Source organism: Lissotriton helveticus, chromosome 9 (assembly GCF_964261635.1).
Source record: "Lissotriton helveticus chromosome 9, aLisHel1.1, whole genome shotgun sequence".
NCBI classification, from domain to species: domain Eukaryota; kingdom Metazoa; phylum Chordata; class Amphibia; order Caudata; family Salamandridae; genus Lissotriton; species Lissotriton helveticus.
Window position 1 is genome coordinate 219,821,993 of NC_136070.1, and position 21,648 is coordinate 219,843,640.

Consider the following 21,648-nt stretch of genomic DNA (forward strand, 5'->3'; position numbering starts at 1 on the left):
AACAGGTGCTTAATCTATCTTTAGCATCAGGTGATGTTCCCCTCAATTGGAAGCGTGCTTTGGTGAGGCCTCTACGTAAGAACAACTCCATCCCATGGACTGACCTCACTAACCTGAGACCCATCTCACTTCTCCCTTTTTTAGGGAAGCTTGCCGAGAAGTTTGTTAACCGGCACCTATCCAACTACATTGAGAGTGTAGGGGGACTAGATCCCTCTCAATCGGGTTTCAGGCCTAGGCACAGCACCGAGACCGCCTTGCTGTCCGTCACTGACAATCTTCGTATGCTTCAGGATAAGGGATACTCCGTTATCCTGGTGCTATTAGATTTGTCAGCGGCGTTTGACACGGTGTCACACAAGATCATGACCTCCAGACTAGTTAACATCGGTCTGGGTGGCAAGGCGCTGGCTTGGCTGAGGAGCTTTTTCAGCAAACGCACTCAGAGAGTAATACTGGGCCCCTACCAGTCAGAGGAGGTGGAGATCTCAAAGGGGGTGCCATAGGGCTCCTGCTTGAGCCCAACGTTATTTAATATCTATGTGGCACCCCTAGCTAACATCGTTAGATCCCACGGGTTTATCCCTGTGTCATATGCAGACGACACACAACTCCTCTTTCCCTTTAAAATCTTGACTCCTGAAGTGCGCCACTCCTTTGCCCAAGGGATGAAAGAAGTGGCACACTAGATGGCAGCAAATCTCCTTCAGTGCAACGTCTCCAAGACGGAGGTGATGCTCTTTGGGGAAGCAAAACGACTGTGGACTCCGGACTGGTGGCCCTGTGACCTTGGCCCAGTCCCAGAGCCAAAAATTGGGGAGAAAGATCTGGGAGTCAAACTGGATCAGGAGCTTACCTTAAAACATCACGCTACTCATGTAGTAGGCTCCTGTTTTCATGTTATTGATCTTCTCCGAAGGGTGTTCCCCATGCTACCTGATTCCACCAGAAAAACTTTAGTTCAGTCACTCGTGCTGAGTAGACTGGACTACTGCAACGGTCTGCTGCTAGCCGCCAATGAAGGGGTCATCGCTAGACTTCAAGTCGTGCAGAACACGGCTGCCCGCCTTGTTCTTAATGCCCCGGCCAGGACTCCTTCAAAACCGCTTCTTAAAAAACTCCACTGGCTCACCATAAAACAGAGAGTGCTGTTTAAAACTTGTTGTACTATCCACAAGTGCCTGTCCGGTAGTGGCCCGGAGGTTTTAACTAAGAAATTCATCCCATATATTCCCGCAAGAACTCTGAGATCTGGAGACCATGAACTTTTATGTGTCCCCAGATTCTGGAAAACACGACAAGGTGGAAGAGCTCTGTCAGTGGCAGGCCCGAAACTTTGGAATGAACTTCCATTGGAAATCAGAGCTTGCAGGGAACATTTTCCCTTCAGGAAAAAGTTAAAAACTTTCTTATTTAACTATTGATACTGTGGAACATTAATAACACATGACAGGGCTGTTTGCTTTCTGATGTTGCCAATGGCGCGGAGATACTCCCCAGGGAGTCGATTCCCAGCGCGGTATAAGCTTGCAAATAAAATAAAATAAATAAATAAATAACCCAGGGTGGTGTGGAGTGCAAAAAAACGATGGATTTAGGCCCAGATCCTTGTACTGGGGTGAATGTATGACATTGTTCTACATTCTGTCCATCAACTGTGTTTTTTGCAATTTTCACCCCGAGTGGGCTGGGTATGCTCAGACGTGAGTCCCAGGCTCTCCACACCACTGGAGTAAAGCTATCTAGGCTGATGAAGGCTGATAGCCAGAAACCGGTCCTTGGATGCTTGATTCCGGTCTGGGAAAGACATGGCTTGGTAGTTCGGACTGGACTGTTCCCATGAGGCACAGGGTCAGAGCTGATTTGCATATAGCCAGTGTCTAACCCAGGGTGGTGTGGAGTGCAAAAAAACGATGGATTTAGGCCCAGATCCTTGTACTGGGGTGAATGTATGACATTGTTCTACATTCTGTCCATCAACTGTGTTTTTTGCAATGTTTATCTAAAAGTAGGCCATAAATGTGTGGTTCATGCTTTTGCATAGAGCGACAATTTAAAAGGGTGGCCTTCAAGTCCTTTGTTATCTTATTGTTTTTACACTTGTTGTTGCGTGGGAGGATTTTGGGTGCGAGTTTACTGTGCTGGAGGAGAGACCAGTTGCACTTATTGCCTCCAAAGTCTATCGCCAAGATCAGATCAGCCGCTGTACACTGACATAATCTTAGCCGCCTAAGGCTAAGCAGTTTTTCCCTATTGTAATATAGTGGAAGAAACTCACCGGAGAGGAGCTGCACACATGCACTGCACGCATCCATATGCATCAGGAATATATAGGCTAATGCCTATGATGCAAACTGGATCGCTAACGCAGCTGGGAAAGCGGAAACTGCGTAGGCGGAAGTGAGAAGCCTGATAGTAGTCCCAGCCCTCCGCACAATTGGCGGATTAGCCGTGGCGGGCCAGGACTGGAGGAAAAGTGAGATGCGAATCAAAGCAGCTAAGGAGGTATAGGCAAGCAGAATCCTGTAAAGTGCAAGTGCGCATAGGTCGAAGAAATTGTTAAAAAGCACAGAGTAATTCAGCCACACAAATACAATTTAAAAAGTATTAACCTAGTAGCAGGGCAGAAAACACTAAATTCTACCGCTGTCAGCTGAGCGTGTCCGTTTGCATCGGGAATATATAGGCTAATGCCTATGATGCAAACTGGATCGCTAACGCACCTGAGGAAGTGGACACTGCGTGCGAAACAGGGGCTCAAATTGGATCATAAATTCAATGCTGTTCTGAACAGGGGCCCCCAAAATATGTTTGGCCCAGGGCCCCCAAAATCCTTAAGATGTCCCTGCCTACACCTCCCTTTAGTCTCTCCTACATCTTGTTATCTACCAATGATATAACTCCTTTATTTGAGATATCATTAGTAACCACATCAATGGTGGCATTCAACATGCCATGAGTGAGGCAATAAGTGGGGTCATAATTAGTGCATGGCTGGCATGCAAGTTATAGAGAACTGAGTAAACTATAACTGGTGAATTTTAATAGGTTATTTGTTTTTAAACATTAGTTTTTAACTTATTTCAATACCTACCTTTAATGTCACATTATTTTTTGTTTTTTTCAGTGAATTCCTGCTTTATCTGTATAACACGAGAAATGTTTATTACCATACCTTACTATATTGTGACTTAAACCTGCGTTTTTTTAAACGATAAGTAACTATAACACAACAGTGTTATCATTAATTATGTCATTTCAGATGTTGCAGTGATGTTATCAATGATATCATAGAACATGTTATAGGCAGGGTAATTAGCAGTGGCCGCTGGTCACTTTAGGGCATGACTTATTTTTACTTGAGATAACTATAGCAGGTTAATTTCAGTGGTTGTGTATGTTTAAAACTGTATGTTTTTACTGACATTTCACTTAAGTATAATGTCCCTTTAATCTTTGTTTTTTTCATTGACTCCCTGATGTTATTTTTATACAAAGTAAGATATTATTTTCATGCCTAAGTATAACCTCACATAGCCTTTGTTTTTTTCAGTGAATTTCATTTTTTATGTAAATTAATATTTTATTACTATACTTAATGACAACCCCAAGCGGTGCATGGCCATTGTCGTGAATGAGCTGGAGTTGGCCAAATGGGACTGGCAGCCAAGCCCACACTATTATTGACATTCGGGAAAGCACAGCGCGAGTTTGCCGCAGGGTCTAGCCTGTGGTCATCCCCCAGAACTGTTTCCTTTTTTTTTAAATAAGGGGAGGGATGTAGGGTCCCAATCCTCAAGCCTATCAAGGTCTGTGGGAAGCACATCCCCCTGTTTTTTTGTACTTGGGGAGCAAGGCATCAGGCTTCCCAACCATTCCTATTCAGTGTCCCTGGAGACCCCAGCCCAATGGAGCTGGCTCCCGCTGCACTACAAATGGTCTCATGTCGAATGCATGGCTGTGGGTGTCCCGAGTGGACACCAGGATACCCACAGCAACTGTTGTTCGGCTCCAGGGTATGAGGCATCTTAGGCCTGTTAAAGGCTTGAGGAGGGGGCAAGCCCTCCCTCCCCATAAGCATGAATACTGCCAGTGGGATGGGGTCCCTAGTTAAGAAAAAAGCTTGGAGAGGGGGCTGAGTGCCCGCTTTCCTTAAAAATTAATACAGCCCTGGGGGAATGGGGTGCCAAGTTCCTTGAAAATGGCAGAGGAGAAGGCCGCACACCTCCTCCCATCCATAAATAGATGCTGCCGCCGTTACAGGCCCTAGCCCACTCCAGAGAGGGGATTTTTAAAAAGTTATCAGCCCTTTCTTTTCTAAGACCTAATGGAGTTCTCTCACTGGAAATATAAGAAAACAATGATTATTATTTGTCCTCTAAAACTATTTGTAGTGTTGTTTTTGCATTTGAAATATCGACTTATTAAAGAGTTCAATGCACGTAAGTTCAACATTAGTTCCAATCTTGTAGATGAAGGAAGATGACAATATGTACAGTGTTGATGATGAAAGCAAGAGAGAAACAAAGTAGTACAAACATACAAGGCCTTGAAAATAGTAATGATCATGAGAACGGCCTGAGAAGACAAGATAGCGCAAAAATAGGAAGCCAAGTTTCCTATCCAACATTCCTATTACAAGATACTGCTCCATGATGTTCCTCCGATGGCTTCCAAACACAAACTGATCTGGGAAGTGACGAGACTTTGAATTCACTTTCTTTTTATTGAATCCAACATGGCTGCCATAACCAAAATCCTGCTTCCCACAAAATTCAAGTTAGTTTTGTTTTTGTTGCGGCGATCACAGACACAGCGTCCAACCATCTTCTGGTCACAAACAGACTCATATCTAGCTTTCCAATCGCGGGAAGCATTTAACAAATATCATTTGGACTTGTTATTTCCAGTATCTCAACAATTATTAACACAGCAATATTGTGTTACCATGACAACACCCTCATTAAAAGCTGAGATAAATTAATATTTGCCCCAAGTATAACACAAATATAAAATAATTAAGGGGCTGATTACGATGACGGACGGACTCCAGTCTGTCCGCCATCGTCTCAGGGATTGGGACCACCCACCTACAAGGCGGCGGTCCCACAGGGGTGTTGCTGGTTACAGCACCCCTTGCAAAGTAAAAAAGGCACAATTTACATTTTCCTGCACTACGTGGCAGGCACCATGGGGTGCCTGCCACATGCTGCAGGGATATGTAGGGGGGCACCTCAGGTGCGCCCAACCCCCAAACAGAAGTGCCCGGGATGACGTCCATCCTCGCCAGCATTTCCATGGGGGTGAACCGCCATGAAAAGGTTGGCGGGTAGGCACATCCTAATCCCTACTGCGGAGTCTGGGTGACACCACCACCATTTGGGGGATGGGAAGGCCTCTGCCACACCGGCGGACTCAAGGAGCCAGTCGGATGTGTGGCAGTGGGAGTTTCCAACCGCCACGGACCCACCCGCCATTTCAATATGGCGAGCGGGAAATGACCTCACGATGGCTTAGAGCCCACCACCAACAGCCTGTCGGTGGCTGGTTCACCGTCATCATAATCAGCCCCTAAGTCATACCTGTTATCCATTAATTGTAACCATCATCTCTGTTCGAAGACACTCCAGGAAGTGAAAACATTAAAGAAGGAATTTAAATATATTGTAAAATGGGTTCCGCCCATTTAGTACAGCCAGATTCTTTCCTTTTTTTGATGACCTGGTTCAGTATTTCTTACTATAGGTGAGTCTTACTACCGTAATCAAACGGTAAAAGGACTGTGTGTTTTTACCACCAGTGTCCACCTTTCATGATAAGACCGCAGCAATGCAGCTAGGTTAAGGGGCCCTTGGCTGGTTACATGTGAGCATGTATGCACACGTGTAGGCTGTGCATGTGAGACTACCATCAGGCAGGTACCCTGGTGCAGAGGAGACTCTGCAGGACAAGATATTGACCTGAATAGAGGCACTCATAGGTAAAATCAGTATAGTTTACTGTTTTTTTCTACAGTGACACTTTATTACACACATAGGGGGAAATCTGTCTCAGAGGGCAGTTTCACTTCCCCTTGACCTACAAAGTCCTACAAGATATCAAACAAGGGTGAACAATATGCACCCAGTTCAAATATGCCCAAGCAGTATATGTACATCTTATTGATGGTCAAGAAGTTTCATTTTCTGTGACTCAGCCCAGGGTCAGAACCCTGGTCTTTTGTCCCTCTATTGGGCCAAGTTAATTATTATGCTCCCCCGTAGAGGGAACAAAGACCTTCCCACACAAAAGGAGTATTTCAGAGTGCTTTCCTCAGGTACTGAGGTGAAAGGGGTGGGGAAGAATACCTGTTAAATAATTGTCACATTGCATCAGAGCTAGGAACAGCCCAGGACTACCAAGTGAAAGAGAAAGCCCACACAACTGGAGCCAACACAGAAGGGGTCAGGTTTTGATGGGACAGGCCATAGAACTGATATCAGTTCGGGGAAAGGTGAGGATCATAGAGGAGATGTGACCTTTGACTTTTGGATGACGCCATCTTGAATTGCCCAGCTTGCTGTGCAGGATGGCTGGGACAAGGATGGAGGGGTGATTTGGCACCCAAGGACTGGCCAAGGGTTCCTGGCTTCTAGAGCCCCTATTTGAAAACACCTGCAGAAGGGAGGGAGTGTGTTTTTGCTGTTGGACTCTGGACACTGGGACGGCAATGGCTGTGGCAGCCATGTACAACGGGAAGGACAAGCTCCCTGATGCCCCAAAGGACAAAGGACTCTGTCCCCAGTTGCCCACAAGATCGGTGGGTCTCTCCAAGGGCCAATGTGGTTGCCCCCCTTACAACTCTTAAGGAACAGTTGGGGCAACTTCTGCACTTCTTTGCTCATTCAAGAGGATAGGAGCATGAGAGATGAAAGGAGGAAATCTGAATATGCCACCATGGAGGTGAGGAGGTCTGCTGACACTGCTCCTGGTTGTTACAGTTCACCCTCAAATCATTCAAACAGGGCCCAAGTTATGCTCACGGAAAGATCCTTGACCTTTGACCTCCCCTTTGAGAAACGGAGGGTGTGGGGCCCTGTCGTATCTTTAACGGGAAGGGCTTAGGTGTCAGCCCAAGATTGATTTCTTTAATTTATCCCATGGAGTGTGTGGGCATGGGGCTACCTCCCCACATCTTCAGTTGCTATGGGTGCCCTATCTGCCATTTCAGCCTATTTTTCTTCCTTAGCCATTGAGTGCCTATAGTCTTTCCCTGGGTCACATGACTGGGTTTAGCTGGAAATTGAGCTTTGTGTATTCCTCCCAGACAACCATACACAATAGAGACCTTATTTGTGCCTCGATGGACCATCACTGGCAGGAAGGAGGGATGGAGCAAATAGACTGTGTCCACCTCCAAACAAAGGGCTTAATACTCTGTGTAGTTAGTCTGGAGCCAGGTCAGCGAAGGCAGGATACCTGGGGACTTCAAAGGGATTTCTTGAAGCTTTTCCTACCTACCAGATGAAGGGTACTAGTTGTAAATATTGGTGCTGAAATACCACCTCTTCAGTTCACTTCTGGACCTGTGGATACTCTGCCAGTAAAAAAGAAATGCGGCTCTGTAGGCCTGCTGCCCTGCTGCCCTTCTGCCCTGCTACCATACTGCCTGCGTTACAAGAACTGGACCTGCATCTGTTTAACCCAGGACTCCAAAGTGACCCAAAGGGCTAGTTGTTGTCCTCCTGACTGCGCATGCTCCTTTTGTCCTTTAACCATTTCCTACTCCTAGATGTTCCTGAGTGACACATACTATAGCACCAAACACCTAGTAAAAGACTACGGCCTCCCACAGAACAATAACAAGTAAGTGCTGGGTGGGCTGCCAGGAAGTGTGGAGATGTCAGGAAGGGTAAGGGTCCTTGGCTGCTGTCGAGCTGGCAATACACTATCTGTGGTGGGACGGAGTAGACTGAGAGGCACTTTACATGAGTTGCCTTGGGGTATTTTTTGGTCAGTGCCTGGGCGACCAAGAATTTCAATCCACATAGTGGGAGGCTCATGGTAGAACAGCTGCTGAGGAGCACCAGTCCCCCTTTCTCCATAGCAGCGCATTTGGGTTTATTATTATAATCGTTATGTAGAAGTATTAATGATGCATAATGTGCACCTTTGAGTTGTAGGGATGTTTATGTAATTCATATAATGAAATGATAGCAAGGTAGTCAGTCACACACCATTATTAACTTCCAAATAAATTCTGCAATGTACGTGAAGCCACCTGTGCTCCTTTTTATTATTACCCTCAAAAACACATTGTAATTGCAACTTCTCCAATTCATGAGAATTAACAGTAGAGATGATACGTGTTGTGTAAAAACATTCAAAATAATGAAAGCAGATAGTCAAGCATCAGGCACACTCGTCAGAACAAAGCCACTGCGTTTGATGTGCACCGAGATGAATACATCTGCACCATACATAATCATTCTCTTCAGAAGTGAACCCATCTGCTTAAGGAAACTACAAAGGCACAGAGCAAAAAAGAAAAGCATGAAAAATAAGAAGCAACATCCGAACTGATCCATGTGTCTCTTTATCATGACTTTAATCAGTTACAATAATAAAAGTTCATGAATTTCCATCTATTTCGTCTTGAATGGGCTGAAAAGTCTAAAAGCAACAGTGGTCGATACAGAAATATAGAACAGTACCAAAATATATTTAGTAAAAGACAAGCAGGTGTTCAAATATTTCAGGCGTTGACTACTATAGGTTTGGGTGTGTGTAAACAAAACAGATTGCAGAGCCAGGTAAAGACATTACTGGACAAAAGTCACTGTAGATACATCTCTGTTCAACCTGTACCATTGAGGCAACTAACACCGAATAATAGGCTACCATGGGGATATTCTCAAGAACGAGTGATAATTATCACAAAATTAGCTTAATGCAACTCTTCACATCGCAGTCTATCACGGGAAAAGAACGCTGTGTTAACGTTGTATTTTCAACACGGTGGTACCATGCTATAGTCTTAGGATAACGTGTCAAATGTCCGCGATAAAGTCACCGGGACGGCAATAAAAAAGTAAACCCCAATGCGAAAAAAGTTGCAATGGGCCCAACCGCGATAAAAAATCTGCGATAATCTTCCCCAGGCCTGCAATCCACACACATCAGGCAGGAAAAATCACTATAAAAGTAGAAAAAAAACATACATACAAAAGCCAAACAACAGTGGAGCACAATGGAGGTAGCCGGAGCAAGTACAGAGGACAACTAGAGCCCAACAAATCCCCCAGAGGTCCAGCCTAGGACCTCGGGGTCAGGGAAGGGCAAGGACAAGAAGAGTAGGAGGAAGCGGTTCAATACACAGGAAAACAGGATCCTGATAACAGAGGTGGTATAACACCATCAACTACTGTTCTTCACTTCCATTGTGTCATTGGCAACAAAAAATTGAATATGGCAGTCAATCGTGGACAACGAGAATGCAGTCGGAGTGCTGAAGAGGACAATGGAAGAGGTCAAGAGGTGCTGGAATGATGTGAATCACACAACCAAGCAGAAACTCGCTAACAACTGGAAGGCAGCAATGCAGACTGGAGGTGGAAGTCCAGCGCCACAGGAGGAGCTGGACTAGATGGAGGAAATGGTGTCCACAGTCATCAGTGGGGAGACATTGGCAGGAGTTGGGGGACCGAACACTACTCAACATGACCAGACACAACGGCACCAGGGTGAGTAGCGACCAGGGACTGGGGGTACAGGGGAAGATGGACACGATGGCACACATGCACAATTAACTATAGCACAACTGCGGACAAACCATGCCCCAGACCCCCAACTCCCACCAAGAGACAAATGTACCCAAGTATGCAACATCCAAGAACTGTATAAGTACAGAAGTCAAAGGCCCACCGCATGAAAGGGGGAAGAGGCAGCAAAATCAGAGCTGCAGGGGCGACTCCTCCAAAATGCAGCACACACACATTACTTGCAGAGCACATCAACATTGACAACTATGTGGGTCAAACCGCAACTTGTCCACAACAGAATAGAGGACACACCTGTGCTGCTTGTGTGTAGAAACTGGTAAATCACATTTGGCATTGCAGGGAAATGTGAGTTGACAATGTACAAGTACAAACACACATCTGTGATGTTGTTGAAATGTCCACTGTCCCGCATCAAATAGGCAGCTCCTCCCAAAGAATGTACACTGTCATGCAGTCTGAATGTAAGCATGTACAATGTGTCAACAAACATGTGAGCACAATGTTAAACTGCATCTCCCCTTCACATTGCAGAGGGAAATGCAACACTTCCTGCAGAGCAGGCTGAATCTCTCTTCTCTGATGACGAAGAGAACCACCACACCTTCAACCCCGATGCCCTTCAACAGCTCGTAGACAGCCTCCGCACCCCACCTCCAGGAGCAGTGCAGCCCAACTGCTAAAAGGAGACCCCACCCCCAGCACAGACCACAAAGCAGGCAGCACCCACCACCACGGCTGTCTCCCAGGACCCACACGAACAACATATGGTCTTCTAACGCCATGTGTTGGGTTGCAAGGAGCAGCTAGATGAACAGGTGCGGGTGGGGTTCGACCGCTTGGCAGCCAAACTAGATGCCGTATGTGGGTGTCTAAGTCTCATCCGGGACCACTCACGATCCCTAACGGACACCGACAGTCCGCTCCATGCTCTCCAACAAACCATGGCTGACATCGCTGAAGTCCTGACTCAGAGACAAGAACAACTGTCTAGTCAGAGTGGCTCTAGCGATGTCACCCGGGAGTTGGGACACATGTGGAGGATTATGGAGAACATGGAGCGGACGTAGGCTGAAAGAGCGGCTGCAATGGCTGCAAACCAGCGAGAGATAGCTGGGTTCCTCTACACCCTAAAGACCCTCCTCATGGCATTGCGGCCACAAGGCCTGGCGCTGATGCATACTGCTGCTACCACTCCATCCACATCTCCGCCCCCTGAAGTGTCAGTGCCACACAGTGAGGCAGACATTCCACCTCCTGCCCCTGAGGTATCACTGTCACACAGTGCTGGAGACAGAACACCACCACCCACACGTGAGGCCCATGAAGCATCAGAGGACAAGGATGCAGATAAATCTTCCTTCATGTTAAGAAGGACGCAGTACCATTCTTCTCCGCCATATGGCAAGTTTCTGCTTGGTTCTGCCCTCTGCATCATCACCTTCCACTGTCCCCGATACACTCTGCGACACTCACCTTGAACTTCAACATTGACTGCTGTATTCTGTTTGGTCACCAATGACACAGCAATCAGACTGAGGACTGAGCTCTTTTCCTTCCGTTGAACTTGTCATTCCCTGAAGGACTATGGGTGTGGGGTACTACTCCAGCTACAACACTCCACTGAATGTTCATTAAACATTCATATTCACACAGATGTGTTATGTCTGTGGTCTTTCAAGTGTGGAAGTATGGATGAATGTAGGCTCAGTGATTCCCCCTTACTTCCATGTTGCTCATGTTGTGGGTCTTGGGTCGCAGGGTGACACATTGCCAATATCGGTCCAGGTGGCGCTGGCACTACAACAGGGACACACGCATTATTTACTTCCTTGGCCATCCCAGGACAGAACCAAGCCCAGAGCCTCGGGGTCATTGTTCACACCCTTATGCTGGACTGCCATACGCCAGGCCAGCCCACCCCGCTTACGCTCACAGGGGACAGCGACAACGCTACATGTCCCAGGTTTTCCCTGTGGTGATGTGCTGATCACAGGTCTAGTTGTTCGCATAGTAATCACAAAAGAGTATCAGAGGGTCAAGAGTGAGACAGGCAGAATTGTCAAAGACAGAACAGGTGCGGCGCTCCCACTGGCTATATGCCTGAGGGGCAAGGATTATAAAATGTGCCAGATCAAGATCAGTATCTGGTCTCTGGCTCCCATCAGTCACCATTCGGAACCGCCCTTCATCATTTGGGGCTCCGAGGACCAACACTGTACCAGATCTTGGTGTTCTAGCAGGAAGGGGTAAATCTTCCTGTTAGTCAGTAAGTGTTGTTGTTATGGTTGAAACCATGTGTGTTGGTAAAGTGACTGACAGGGTTAACAAAAGTGCAGTGCAAGAAACAAACCAGGAAAAGTGTAAGGGGGTGAATAAAATTGGTTTTAAGGAGCAAAAACTAATTTAATGAGGTATAACTCCTAGCACCAATATTAAAAATAGCCAAGACAGGGTGAATTTATAACCTGTCTAGTGGTGTGACGTGGTCGACATGTTTCAGCAAGATTGGCCACTAGCCTTGCTTTCTTCAGGACCTATTAAATACAGCTACTGCAAACAAAGAAACCCAAAGTTGTTCGCATGCCACAGCCACTCCCTCATGGCTGTTCACACCCACACCGTACCCATCCAGCACACGCTTCACAGGGCATGTGACTCTGCCAAAATAAAGGGCCGGGCGCACGTGCTGATGCCATTTTCACTCTCTATCTGGGTGCATCCGTGTGGTTATTATTTATGCATGAGGGCCTAGAGCCTTGCCACATCACATTCCCCAGTACCGGAGGTGACATGATGGCGTCTGCACCACAAGACTCAATCAGGAGGAGTCCATGATTTGCGGGGCACAAACTTGTCGGCACCACTGGGCGGAGGATGTGAATAAAATGTTTTGTTTTGTAATTCACAGATGAATGGGTGATTATCCTTTTTCTGAAACACACATGCATGTTAATTGTTGTAATTGTGCGACATCAGGCAAATTGTTTTGTGCATGATTTCGTGAAGTTGATGTAACATATCTTTGTTGGGGTGTGTGCCCGGTGGGCGGTGGGTGTTGTGGCCATCTTGAGGCTCTGGGCTGCATGTTCAGTAGCTCCATGATATCTGTTGTTCTGCAGGTGTGGTTCTGGGCTGGCCTCCCTTTTCTGGTGCAGGTTGTCGTCGGACTTTACATCAGGTCAGAGCAGGTGTTTAATTCCTGCTGCTAACGTCCCTTATCACCTGTTTTGGGATCTTATCGTCGAACTGGCTGGAGTTGAGAATATTGCGGAGTGGTGTTGTCGTGGATTTGTGCACGGGAACGCCTACTCTGTATCTCATTAGCGATAGTTTCCGGGGTCATCTGTGGCAATGTTGTTTGCAGCTGCTATTGCAGGTAAACTGGTGATATCAGCTGTTAGCACCAGCTTGTGAATGGGGTGATACATTTATCGCCACTTTGGCTGTGATAAAGTGTCGATAACTTGGCAATAAATACTTGAGACTATACCACCATGTGTCTGTGTGGTGTGGGGGAATGTAGATGTGCTAAAAATAAACATGTGCTGAGAGTCCCAAGTCTTCACCGTGGAGTTATATGTATAAAGAGTCTTACAACAACCTTATCAATCACAAGAATAACAGTGAGCTAAATAGCTGCAAAGAATTCTAAGCTTGCACCATCTGGGTGACTTCATGTCTAGGTTTTTTTTAGATCTCTTCAGCACTTTCACCAGAAGACTAGCATTCAGACCAAATAGAGGGATGTGGGTTGACACATATCAACATGAAGCTAACAATGCACTGGTGAGAGGACTGAGTACAGATATTTTTGGGTTTTGCTCACATAGGTGGGTGAAGAGATGAAACTCAAAACTGGAGCAGCGGTAGTGCAGTCCCCGGCAAACACTGGAGGGTGACCTTGTAGTAGGACGCTGACTGTACTCGTAAACGTACACTGAAGTCAGAGGCTACAACAAGGAGGCACATGCCCCAAGCTAATTTAAGAGGGATGTGGCTAGTTGCTGGATTAGATGGTGGCATCCTGAAAGAGTTCCCATAACAGGCAAGCAGGCACCCCTGATATCCTGCTTGAATGTCTGGCACAGAGGTCACTGTGCACTTGAGAACGTGTGTTGACTAAATGGTCGGCTGGCTCTAGTAGAGTACTGAAACTAGAATCATTCACTAGAACTGACCCTGTAGGAGGCTCTCTCATTGAGCTGAGAACATTTATGGCATATATTTCTCCCTGTTGCAAGTTTCCTGAGACTGATTAGGACCCCGGAAGCTGGCGTGAGGAGGCCATCGAATGTGAGAGAGATCAAAACTAGCTAAATCCATGCTTTTAATACGGAGAAGGGAAGTGACAACCCTGCTATCTAAAGTGAGTGTCCTGATGGGGGCAAATGTGATGGTCCATGCCAAAATTTGAGGATGCAGAAAGGTGATCATATGGGAACAGCGTCCGCCTCATCTACAGGTTGTTAGGCTGGAGTAAATGGAGGTACATATTCTTCAGCTGATAGATGAGCTGTTGATAATCGAATGGGATTTTAATCTTACAATGGATGATAAAGTTGATAGATAGCACAAAACCAGAAGTAGTGAAGGTACACACCTTATAGGAATTGCAGAGGCCTATGTAGTGGTGGATGCATGAAGGGGGCATATTTAATGGTTAGAAGTTTCCTTTTACTCTGGAGCCGAGAACTCTTATTTGAGGTTTGATTATTTGTTCACTCAAGAATTACATCTACATTGATTCTTAAATGGTAAATTTCCTTGTCCAAGTGTTTCTGGCCATTCACCGCTTCTAGAGGTGGGTGATCGAAGGAGAGGGAACCTTTAGGGATGGAGTTGTTGTGGTTGTTGAGAGAAAGGGAGGTAATAGAGGCATTGTACCAAACAACAACAACAACTGAAATTTAGAACATTGTAGATTTTGGGATAATTCTATAGGAGACATACAAAGGAGCACTAAAAGGTCAGATGTTGCTCACCTTGCCACTGGATTCAAGCTAGCCTGGCTGATGATGGCTGATTAGCCAGAAACGGGTCCCAGGATGCTTGTTTCCGGTCCAGGGAAGACATGGCTTGGCAGTTCGGGCTGGACTGTTCCCATGAGGCCCAGGGTCTGACTGATTTGCATATGGCCATGTCTGAACTGGGGTGGTGGAGTGAGCTAAAGAATGATGATGGATTAAACCCAGATCAGTTGACTGGGGGTGAGTGTTAGATTTGTTCCAACGCTTTGTCCATCATCCCCTTTGGTATCGCTTTGTTCGCCCTTAGTTGGCAGGGTATGCCCAGACGTGGATCTCTTGCTCACTTTGCCGCTGGATTCCATCTAGCCTGGCTGATGACTGCTGATTAGCCAGAAACCGGTCCCAGGATGCTTGTTTCCGGTCCAGGAAAGACATGGCTTGGCAGTTTGGGCTGGACTGTTCCCATGAGGCACAGGGTCAGACTGATTTGCATATGGCCATGTCTGAACTGATGTGGTGGAGTAAGCTAAAGAATGATGATGGATTAAACCCAGATCAGTTGACTGGGGGTGAGTGTTTGATTTGATCCAACGCTCCGTCCATCATCCCCTTTGGTATCACTTTGTTCGCCCTAAGTTGGCAGGGTATGCCCAGACGTGGGTCCCTTGCTCACTTTGCCACTGGATTCAAGCTAGCCTGCCTGATGATGGCTGATTAGCCAGAAACCGGTCCCAGGATGCTTGTTTCCGGTCCAGGGAAGACATGGATTGGCAGTTCGGGCTGGACTGTTCCCATGAGGCACAGGGTCAGATTGATTTGCATATGGCCATGTCTGAACTGGGGTGGTGGAGTGAGCTAAAGAATGATGATGGATTAAACCCAGATCAGTTGACTGGGGGTGAGTGTTTGATTTGCTCCAACGCTCCGTCCATCATCCCCTTTTGTATCGCGTTGTCTCTGACCTCAGCCTCAGCCACGGCCCGTACAGGTAATAGTGGTGGGGGTGATTCGACAGATGACCATGAGGGAAAATGAAATAAATCATTTATTTTCCCTCGTTGTCGTCTGTCGAAATCCCTCACCCCCACCCGACCCCACTTTTCTTACCTGCATGGGCCGCGGCTGCTCGGCCTAGAGAAAACAGAGATGGAAAGAGATTTAAATGGTAGAGGTGAAAATATTAGAGCTGAATTAGCAACATATGCAACAGGCCCTGGAAGGGATGCACCAAAAGTTGGACCTCAAAAGGCAGGATTATCAGGTGCTGACCTGAAATGCGGCCTACAATTACACCCTAACAACCCAGAGGAGGTTATATGGCATAGGCAATACGTTAAGAAGAAACCAGATGGTATGTGAGATTGTGGGAGGAGAGGTGACTGAGTTATAGGGAGTAGAAAAAATGAATTTCGTAGCGCGCACTGCATCGCACAATGCGATGCTGTGCGCGCTACGAATTTCGTTTTAATAATTAATTTGTGTACTTACCTGCAATAATCCATATGCCAGTGTTTAGGTCCCTCCACCCTGCCCCTCCCCCTCCCCGCCTCCCTGCCCCACCGTAACTCCCTCCACGGGCCGTGGCTGATTCATTCCCAGAAAGTGCTCTGAGGGTGATGATGCTGTCACTAGCCAATGGGCTACCAGGTCACTTCCCTTTTGGTGATGACTTTCTGACTATGTGTGGCATCTAGCAATCCCAGGCTGCAGTATTCTGTCCTCTCTCAAGATGCAGGGACCCTTCCTCAATGTCACAAGATCACAAGCCCCCCCTAAAGGTGTGGCTTCCTGAGGGCTACACGTTCATGGGAAACCGGGTTTGGGCACTGGGTTTCCCTCTCTGTCTCCAGCCTGTCTACCTGAAAAAAGGTCAGCCCCTCAGGTGTATGGACCCCATCTGCCCACCAAAGGCAGCTTCGCCTTTGAAGCTCACATTTTGGGTAACACCCTGAGAGGCTTCCTGCAAAGGGGAGGTAACACTTCGCCCTGAAGCAGGCTGCTATTTTTCCTAAGCCTGGGGTTGGTTCACACTACTCCCTAGGAGGGCAGAATGCTGTCTCTTGGCCAGCACCAATGTAAGTCTACGTAACCACTGGGTCACAGAGTGGCAACTTTCTAAAACGTGCATTTCTTTAATAATGAAATTAAATTCGACCTTTAATACCATAATTATTCTGATACCTTGCAGTACTCAGCTAGGTAGTTCCATTCAGAAGTTTATCAGGCCAAGGATCACACGGTAATAATGTGTTAGCCAATTGGGCTACTTGCCTTTCCCCTGAAAACGATAATTTAGATGTGTTGTTGTTAAGACATTTATCAAATGCATGTCCTGCTTAATAATATACAACACCCTGCCTTATTTATTTATTTTTTAAATGTGTATGTCAGCGCAACAGCTACCCAAAAAGGGTTTCCCGGGGCTCTCAAGGAAAGAAAAAAGCATAAAGAGAGACCTACTGGTTAAAAAGCCAGGTTTTAAGTGACTTACGGAACAGTAAGAGGTTAGACTGAGTGCGGAGGGACAAAGGGAGATCATTCCACAGTACAGGGTCTAAGTACGGGAAAGCACGACCAGCCGCGTGGGATAATCTGACCTTAGGCACCTGGAATTTGACCTGTGTGGAAGATCAAAGAGCACGAGAGGGCACGTATGGACGTGCCAGATTTTTCAGGTGAAGGGGGGGCACTGTTATGCCAATACGAAACATATAGATCAGGGCCTTAAACTTGACCCGGTTTTCAACAGTAAGCCAGTGAAGGTTCTTGAGCAGACTCGAGATCGAGGTGGTTCTAGGGGCATGACTGAGAAGTCTGGCAGCAGTGTTATGCACTCGCTGCAGCTTGCGGATTACGTCTTTGTTTACTCCTAGGTAATGGATGTTGCCGTAGTCCAGCCTAGATGTCACAAGGGCCTGGACTGCAGTTCTCTGAGTGGAGTTAGGCAGCATCCACACAATCTTCCTCAACCATTTCAAAATGGTGAAGCATGTTGCGGTAACCTTAGTGGCTTGTTGACGCATAGATAGTGATTTGTCAATGATAAAGCCAAAGTTACGAACATGATTGCAAGGTTGCGGGAATGCAACCATCTCAATAGGCAAGTGTTGAGGACCCAAGAGGCTTTCGTCTTTGTCCAGAACCTGAACCTAGGTTTTCTTGCCATTGAGCTTTAAAAAATTGGCGTGCATCCATGCTGCCACTTTACTGAGCCCCATCCTAAGAGCTAAATGTTCTTCGGTCTTTCCAGCTGAAAGGGAGAAGATAATCTGGGTGTTCTCAGCGTAAGAGAAGAGCGACAACCCATACTCTTCAACGATTGCTACTAGTTGTCTAATATAAATATTAAATAGCAGAGGGCTAAGAATAGACCCCTGTGTGACTCCATAAGGTGAGGAGTAGATCTTAGGATTGGCGGAGGAGGAAAAGACCTGAAAGGTACGGTTAGTGAGGAAGGAGAGTAGCCACCTCAAAGCAGAACCAGTGACCCCTATGGATTGTAGGGCCTTCATGAGTATGGCATGATATACCGTATCAAAAGCTGCGCTTAAATCTAAAAGTACAAGAGCCATTGTCTCACCTGCATCCAAGTTCTGTCGCAACATATCTGTGACGCCTAAGAGTGTAGTCTCAGTAGAGTAGCCGGTACTAAATCCAGACTGGGAAGGATGAAGAAGTCCATGAGTTTCAATAAACTTGGACAGTTGGCTATTGATATGCTTCTCTAAGTTTTTTGAGCGAGCGGGAAGCAGGGAGATTGGCCGATAATTAGAAGGTAACGCGGAAGCAGAATTGGCTTTTTTTTAGCAGTGGAACGACCATTGCATGCTTCCATTCCGAAAGAATGAAGGACTCCAATAAGGATGCATTTAAAAGTTCCATAATATGTCAGAGTGCTGGGGGTTCAAGCTGCTGCAATATTGTAATAGGGAGGAGGTCACAAGGCGATCCAGATTTGACACTACCTGAACGTCGTTTAAGTCTAATCATATCTAGGAGTGGCCAAGGTTCCAGTTTATTTAAAGGGGCCAGTGGCGTGTGCATCTCTGCAATCGGACAAAGAGCCCGATTGAACATGAGTGGGAGTAGGCATATAAAGAGAGGGAGATGTGTTACCAGCCAATGCGGAGTATATTGTTTCCACTTTATTTATAAAAAAATTGGCAAGGTCCTCACATTGAGTTACGTTCAGGCTAGGGGAAGCCCGTGAAGTAACAGAACCAGATAATTATTTGACCATCTTGAACACTGTTTGGGGTAGTTTTTAACATTGGTGATAGTCGTAGAGACATAGTTAGCATGTGCGGACCTGCAGCGAGAATGGTACGCCCTTTTGCTAAGAAGATAGGCACTTTTGGCTTCAGGCACATAGGCCTTTCGCCTCCGTCTTTCCAAGTTCTTACATTTAGTATTCTCCCTTTTTAACTCTTCGGAGAACCATGGGGCGGGGGGACGGTGATTGTTAATCTTCCTAACAGAGATGGGAAGACAAGTATCTAAGGCTGACTGGATCCAGTTATGGAAGGCCACAAGGTCAAAAACAAAGATGTTGTTAAAAATGGGGGCCTTATTAGAGAGAAAATTATTAAAATTAGTGATATTCAAGTTTTTCCAATTCCTTGTAGGCTTTGTAAGGCTGTAGTGCACCGCGTGGGAAAGTTGTAAAACCACCAGCCTAAAGCCCCCCGGAAATTATCAGTCCAACACAAAGGAGTATCTACAGGACATTGAAGGTTGGGTAAAGTAGAAAAAATCGGGTCGAGCAAATGGCCAGCTTTATGAGTGGCACCCGCATTGTGGAGTAGAATGTTCATGACGGGCAGGTCTGAAATCAAGGTGATGCTAATCGTACAGGCAGGATCCTCCAAATGGAGGTTGAGATCTCCCGCAATGGAGAAGTTCGACAAACTAAAAAGAAAGGGAATTACTAAGTCTGGGAAGGATGTGGCTCACAGACCAGATGGCCCAGGGGGGGATACACTAGTATCGCTGAAAAAGTAAAGTGAGGGGTAAGAGTCAGTTTAAACACTGCTGCCTCACAGCCAGGGATTAAGAGACCATCAAACTTACAACTGTATGTGTTTTTGAAAATTACAGCAATCCCTCCACCTATTTTATCCTCTCTGTCTTTCCTGACTATGGCGTAATTGGATGGCAAGGCTCTGGCTATATCTGGACCAGAGCTAGTATTTAGCCATGTCTCAGTGAGGAAAATAGCATCTGATTGTATAACAACTAAAAAAAATCAAAGATGTCCGCCTGATGTCTTGGGAGGGAGCGGCTGTTGATCACAGGCACAAATATGGTGACAATCGAAGAGATGCTGCAACATGCACCCCCAGACAATAAATGGCATCAGATTTCATGCGAAACATACAGGTCAGTCTTGGAGTGGAACAGCCACAACCATTACATGCCTTTTGGCCTTAGGGATGTATTGGCATTCCGTAGGGGAGACTTACATATATTGGTAAAGGAAGTGGGGGCTTTGCCATTAGTTTAAATTGCAAAGCCGAGCTAGAAGTGTTACCACTGCCTTTCCAGTCTGTAGTGGCAAGCTGGGGGCCATTTTGTATGTTGTCACACACCGACTGGCACAAATAGGGTTGTAGCCCTGGGTGGACACTCTGCCTTACTTGCCCTGGGTACCATATACTATTGACTTATGAGTAAGTCAGTCCTTGGCAATAGGTGATAGCCAATTCCACATTAACTTTGTATTCGGTTATAACACAGGCACTGAGGTCTGATTAGCAGGCCTCAATGCACTCTCAGAGTTGATGAACCAGCAGCATCAGCCTAAAATTGTGTGGGTGAGCATACAGAGGCATTTCCTTACATGCAGCAAAAGAGGAAGGGCCCCGGTCAAAAAAGCTTCCACTAGCCATGATTGCTTTCATTTACAAAACTGTCAAGCTCCATATCTCTCTTAAATGTTTAAACTAAGATCTTGGACAAGCTCTTGGTGATTAGATTGCCAAAGGGTATAGCCGGCTTGGTATATCTGGACCAGTCTGGATTTATTCCAGGTAGGAGTACGAGATTGCACCTGCGATAAATATATGGCGGCATGGCTCACCCAGAAACACTAGAAGAACTGTTGAAGGTGATGTTGTTAGTCACTTCGAACAACTTTGAATCCCAGGAGTTTTTCATGTTTGGGCCTCAATACTTGGAATAGTGAAATGACTGTAATGAGATGCCCTTTCTTGTGTGAGGGATGATGGTGCATACTGAAAGCCATTTCCTCTCTAGAGAGGAACCAGACAGGGATTCCCCCTATGATTTGTGACTTGGCGATGGAACATTTGCATGCTGGGTGAGAGAAGATGCACTAGTGAGAGAATTGAGATGGAAAACAGGATGGGAAGAAAGAATCATGCTCTATGCGCATGTTATCCTACTTTATGTGTCAGAAATGAAGCATTCCATTGATAGAAATATGCAAATGGAACAGATATTATTGGTTTGGGGGGGTAGAAACCCCACTCAGGCAACAACCGCAATTCTTGTCAGGGGAATCACAAAAGTCAGTTAAATAACCAGTGCTTAACTCTGGTAGTTTGGCACAAAGCAGTCAGGCTTAATGTAAAGGACAAATATAAAGTATTTATGTTATGTTAATTGGGATTTTCAGAGCGGATAAGCACCAGCAGGTCTGTAAGCTCTAAGAGAGAGTAGATATGGAACCCCCTGTGAGTGACTGTTGGTCCCAGGTCAAAGTGTGTGTTATGACCAGGCCTCTGTAAGGAAGAGCGTCTTCAGTTTTGGGAGAAGGGCTTTTTCCTTATTCCACAACTGTGGGATCAAGACAGAGAAGGCTTGAACCCTTTGGTCAGTGTGTTGGACTGGGGACAGGCCAGCTGGCCTGTCTCAGATGACTGTAGGGTGCGTCCTGGGGCGAATCTCTCCAGGCGCTT